Here is a 6,000-nt window from a genome sequence, read left to right as displayed (position 1 = left end):
CTGACGTCCTTGCATGGACTCTGCGCACAGCTGCCCCACCTCTGCAGGGAGCTGAACTTTCCTGGATGCAGAGGTGCAAGTTTAACGTGAAGTAGAGTAAAAGGGAGGCCATCGGGACTTCTGGGCTTGGGGGGACTCTCCCAGGCTTCACTCCTCCGTCCTCCTGACCCGTGGTGGCAGCCAGAGCTCTCTCCCGGGGTCCTCCCCAGGCCCTCTGCTTCCCCTTCTCCTCGGCTAGTCTTACCGCTCACCCACAGCTGCTCACTTCCCCGAAAGAGGGGGAATTACTGCAAATGGAAGAGACTTGGAGACTAGACTTTCTAGTGATGTGACTTTACTGGAGGGGGTCTCCTCCGAGGGCAAAGAGAATCAACGTGGCTTACACCTTTCCATCTGGAGAGAGCGCCCTGGAAACTCTGCCTCCGAGCTGAGGTGATGAACTCACTGCCAAGGCCACTTTGCTGTGGGCCAGCCAACCTCAGCCCATCTGCCCTTCATCTTTCCTGCCCTTTGACCAGCCCTTTCATACACGTGTCACTTGGGCCCATCTTGGTGGCAGATTATGTGTGTTTTAATGTGTATGGCATTTGCATTTGTATTGCTGCACACATGTGCTAGAATTGGCACCTATGGTGTGCATACACACGCGTGTGTGCACGCACTTATGCCTGCTGTCCCTGACCTTGGCACGTGCTTCTCCCCTCGTGGACTCGGATGTCTTGCATCTGCCCAGAACACCCCATGCTCACAGCCACCATCCACATGACCCTCTCACCCCACCCTCCTGTACATAGATGACAAAATCAAGAGGTAAAAGGACAGGGTCGCACAGGTGTTTAGTATCAGATGGGGATAAGAAACCACGTCTTGTGATTCCCAGGAGAGTGAGGCCCCTTCCACTGCTCCAAATCAAAAAGGCCATGACAGCTCCTAGAACCAATGGCCCCTGTGCCCTGCGGCAGGGCCCTTGCCCCTGGCGTCTGCTCTTTCTCGCGTAACTTTGTTTTCTCCTTTGAAGAAGAGGGGGCACACACTTTGCCAGCCTGGGAGTAAAGGTTTGCCCATCAGTTCTCACACAGGAAGAGAACTTATATGTAAATAATAACAGAGAATGTTTTTGAGTGCAAGGCCCTGTCCTGAGAACTTTACGTGCAGAATCTCATTCCCTGCTCAAGGGAGTGAGGCAGGCATTGTTGCCTACATAATCCTCATCCTCCTGTTCGTCCCTGCTAACAGCACCAACCCCAGGCAACAGAGCATGATTAGTCAGACCAGTTAGGACGATCCTGCTCCCATCGTTCTGGCCTGCCCTGCAGTGCATAGTGCCCCTGGGGTCCACTCCTACCAGTGCGTCAGGAGCATATGTCCACTGGTGGAGGGGTGAGGCATGGCCCATCTCCTGTCCCCTACCGTGAACTTGGATGTGGTGTTTGGAATGGCAGCAGCTATCTGCTAACAATAAGGTGACAAGCGTGAGGACAAGAACCAGCATGCAAAGAGGGAAGGGGAGTCCCAGTTCCAGACTTCTCACTTTGTTTTAACAAGCCCCTATTTGTTAGTTGGGTTTTCTGTTACTTGCTGCTAAATACATTCCTGCCTGACACAGACACGTAGTAGCATCCCTATTTTAGAGAAAAGAAAAATGAGATGCCTTGGATGACAGAGTTAGGAAGGGGCAGTGCTGAGGTCTAACCGAGATCCCCAGATACCGAGCCAGAGCTCTCGAATCGTTTATGAAGAGTTTATAAGGCAGATTACCAATATAAATAGGATTGCAAGGAGAATGTTTATCCTGCTTAAAAAGCTAGTAACAGGCTAATTACAGATGAGCCTTGTCTTTGTACTCAATCAGGTGCAGTGGTCCCCCTCTCAGTGCCTCTGGTGTCCTCTCTCCAGTCATGGTCATTTGGACAGCTCCTCATGAGCAGAGCCGGGACTCACCAGAACTGAGCGAATGCAGACTCTCTTCAGATACAGGGCCACCTGCAGCGGGCAGGGCAGTCAGGGACCCCCTTGGGATGACTCCAGCACACCAAGTTAGCCCAAGCCCCTCTAGAGTAGGAAACTGAGGCCTGGAGAGGGGGTTCTTTGCCCAAAGTCACACTTCAAGTTAAGGGCAGAGCTGAGACCTGAAGCCAGGCCTCCTTCCCCAGGTGGGTTTCTCTCTGTGTCCTCCCAAGTGGTCTCCAGAGCCCCCTCCACTGTGTGGAGACTCTGAGCCCACTAGGTCAGGCCTGGGATTTGGAACAGAGCCTTTGGACTGCTCGTCTGTGTCCCCACAGTGAAGTTGCTGCCATTTGGATGCTGTGGTCTCTGGCCTGGACGAGGTCCCATTGCCACACTGCCTTGTTTCCTCAGCTGTACGTGGGGTCCTGGGGCCCGGCTGGGACATGTGGGAACTGGAGCAAGTGTCTGGGCTCACAGCGAACCTCCCGTATGGGCTGAGTGAGGGGATCGCAGGCCTGTCGGCTGCTGCCTCACAGCACTATCCCGTGCTTCCCTCTCAAAGCCTGTTCTTGGGAACTTGAACTTCCTCTCAGGGGCCTCTCTGCACTCCTCCTGGGCCGTGATGCCGGAGGCAGAGGCAGAGAGCCATGGAGATCCGCAAACTCCTCCTTGTCACCATCGTCCTCCTCCAGCTCCTAAATCCTAAATCTCGGGGCCCTCCTCTTTGCGTTTCTTCCTGCCTCAGTCTTTTCCTCCCCATTCCTACACACACAAACACAAATATGCACACACTCTTCCTCTAAGAAGTTACCTTCAAGGTATTTATAGACCCGGCAGGCCCTGGGGACCCTCTCTTGGCAGCAGCCTCTCCTGCAGCCCTGCACTCGCTGCCTGCCAGGCCTGCCTCTAATTAGCCCACTGCCGTCTGCTCCCAAGGCTTTGATGTGCCTCAAACTCTCCAAGCAGAAGGGATGAGTCAGAGAGGCCTGATGTCCCGCAGGCCTGGCGACTGCACCCAAAATCTAGGCTGATGCTAGGCTGATGTGCGTGCCCACCACCTGCATCCAGCTGTGCTTCTTCCTGATTGTTGGGAGCTCTGTGTGTGTGTGTGCATGTGTACATGTGTATATGCATGGTGTGTGCGTGTGTGTACATCTGCATACGTGTGTGCACAGGGTGTATCCACATGTGTATGTATCTGTGTGTGCGTATGGTGTGTCCACATGTGTGTGTGCTTCTGTGCATGCATGTGTGTGTGCATGGCGTGTGCATGCATGTGTGTGTGCATGTGCTTCTGTGCATGCATGTGTGTGTGCCCGGCGTGTGCATGTGTGTCTGTGTGTGTGGAGTTGCAGGAGCATATGTTCAAGCTAGATCAGAGTATTTTATCTACTGGCCTTATTTCTCCCTTCCTCTGCCCTTGTTAAGAGTAAAAATCGGCTGTGCCATGATTAAAGGCATTTGGCATCTGAAAATGTGCTCTCTCTTCCAAAGCTCTAAAACCCAGCTGGGACAGCACTGTGTAGTGATGGATGTTTGACAAATGGGAAGCAGCCTCTGGGAGACAGAGAAGGGGTTCCGACTCCTGGTTCTACCAGCGCAGCTGTGCACCCGCCTTTTTTTCTCACTTCTTCTGTTAATCATGGTAAAAAACACGTAACATAAAATTCCTCATCTTAACCATATTTAAGTGTACGGCTCAGTGGCATTAAGGACATTGACGTTGCAGTGCAGCCATCACCACCATCCGTCCACAGAACTCTTTCTATCTTGCAAAACAGAAACTCTGTAGCATTAAACAGCAACTCCCCATTGCTCCCTTGGCCTGGCCCCTAGAAAACAACTTTCTGCCTCTGTGAATTTGCCTGCTCTGGGTACCTCACATAAGTGGGGTCAGGCAGCGTGTGTCTCTCTGTGACTGGCTCATTTCACTCTGCATAATGTCCTCCAGGCTCACCCACATGGTAGCATGTGTCAGAAGTTCCTGCCTTTTTAGAGTTGGTAGTATTTCATTGCATGTATATAAAATGTATTGTGAGAAGAAGGGGAAGTGAATGTCTTTGCAGGGCCACTGTTGTTACTGAGCTCAAGCCCTGGGCACCTGTTCAAAGGCCCCGGGAGGGGAAGAGTGGGGAAGCAGGCAGGACCTGCAGAACCCCCCGCCTCCAGCAGGAGCAGCTCTGCTCTCAGGCACTCATTCATTCCACACCTGTTTACCTGCTTGTGCTGCACGCTGTTCTGGGGGGGGGCGGGAAGGCAGCAGGGGACAAAACAGACTGCAGTCCCCATGGAGGCTGTCCTCTAGTGGAGGAGGCTGGAAATGAGCACAAGACCCACATACAATCCTGCACATGGCATGTTGCGTGGTAGCCACTAAGGAGAAAAAGGATGCAGTGAAGAAGGATATGAAATGTCAGGAGTGAGATTTTAGATCTTGCAGCCAGAGAAGGCTTCGGTCATTTAAAAGATGGCTTTAAAAAAAACAAAAATAGAGATGTAATTCACACACTGTAAAATTCACCACGTTGAAGCATACAACTTGGTGGTGGTTGTACAGTCACAGAGGTGTGCACAGCACTATCACATTCAAGGGCATGTTCATATAAAAAGTGACCGAGCGCAGGCCTCACAGGGCAGCTCGCCTTTGCCCCTCCCTGGAGGCCGCCCTGCATGGGCTGCACCCATGTGCTCTTCAGGTTTAGCAGGGCCCTGCAGGATAGCGGAGGGGAGGAGGGAGGGAGTGGGGTGCCGAGCCCCCAGCCCTTCTGAGGGTCCACCTGGATGGCTGCACCCCCTCCCAGAGCCACAATCCCCTCCACACAGTGTTCTCTGTCCCTTCAGGCCTAGGGCTGGCTCCCCACTGTTTCCAGTCCTGTATCCTGTGGTGTCCCTGTGGCCTTGTCCACACCTCTGCAAATCATCCTCTATGAAACTCTTCCCAGGTGACCTGGTTCCAGTGTGCCTTCTCTTCATGTGGGGACCTTGACTGACAGACTCCAGACGGAAATGAGGCAGCCCCCTATGGGAAGCAGGGCAGGCAGAGGCACAGTGGGGCTGAGCGTGCCTGACATGCCCAAGGAGCAGTGGGGAGCCACGTGGGTGGCAGCAGTGAGGTAGGGCCTTATGTATGTGGTAAGGATTAGCTTTTCCCCAAGTAAGATGGGCAGCCACTGGGACTCTAAGCACAGGAGCAACAAGGTCTGACTTAGGTTTTAAAAGGACCCTGCCTGCTGCATTAAGAATAGACTGGAAGGGGCAAGGGTGGGGCAGGCAGACCAGCTCTCAGCAGGGGCCCACCAGGAAATAGGTGGGTCGCTCATCATGAGGTAATTTGAGGACTGTGGATTTGCAAAGGGACTCCTTGGAAAGGTAAGGTTGCGCAGTTATCACCCAGGGCATAGGAGTAGCTGAGCTGTCACCACCCTCCAAGTCCAGGGAAGGAAGCAGTTCCTGGAGCCTAGAGGGAGAGCGTGGAGAAGAGGCAGTCACCTAGAGGGGGCAATGGTGTTGGGTTGACAGTCGCAGTCCATGGAGGTGACCTCACTTCTATCCCTCTTTTCAGGCTCCTGCCGGGACTGCCTGAGCTCTATGGAAGCAGAGGGCACTGGACTCCAGGAGGTGGTCTATACAGACGGGCCTCCATGGGCAGGCAGGGCACAGAACTGGAGGGGCAGAGAGAAGGGCCAGCTGAAGAGTATGAAGGCTGTAGCCATAGCCCAGGGAGGAAGCAGGGTGGCTTGGAGCAGGGTGGCTGCAGTGCAGGGAGAATGGTTGGATTCCAGATATATCTGTAAAGCGGGCCTGGTAGGCTGCTCTGACAGGTGGATGGAGCAGGCACAAGAAGGAGAAGTCTCAGGATTGTGTAAGGTTTGAAGTCTGAGCAACTACAGGATGGAGCTGCCAGTAGTTGAAATAACTGTGTTAACTTTGCATGCAGTTTCTTTTCTCGGCATTCAATTCAATCACTAAAGAAAATGTTATAAAATCCCTAAAAACCCCACTATTTTCTCTACACTCACATCCCACACTTGTGACACCAAACATGTGGGTTTT

The sequence above is a fragment of the Cynocephalus volans genome, chromosome 1 (genome assembly GCF_027409185.1).
Source record: "Cynocephalus volans isolate mCynVol1 chromosome 1, mCynVol1.pri, whole genome shotgun sequence".
In the NCBI taxonomy this organism is placed as follows: Eukaryota; Metazoa; Chordata; class Mammalia; order Dermoptera; family Cynocephalidae; genus Cynocephalus; species Cynocephalus volans.
This window is presented reverse-complemented; position numbering follows the sequence as displayed.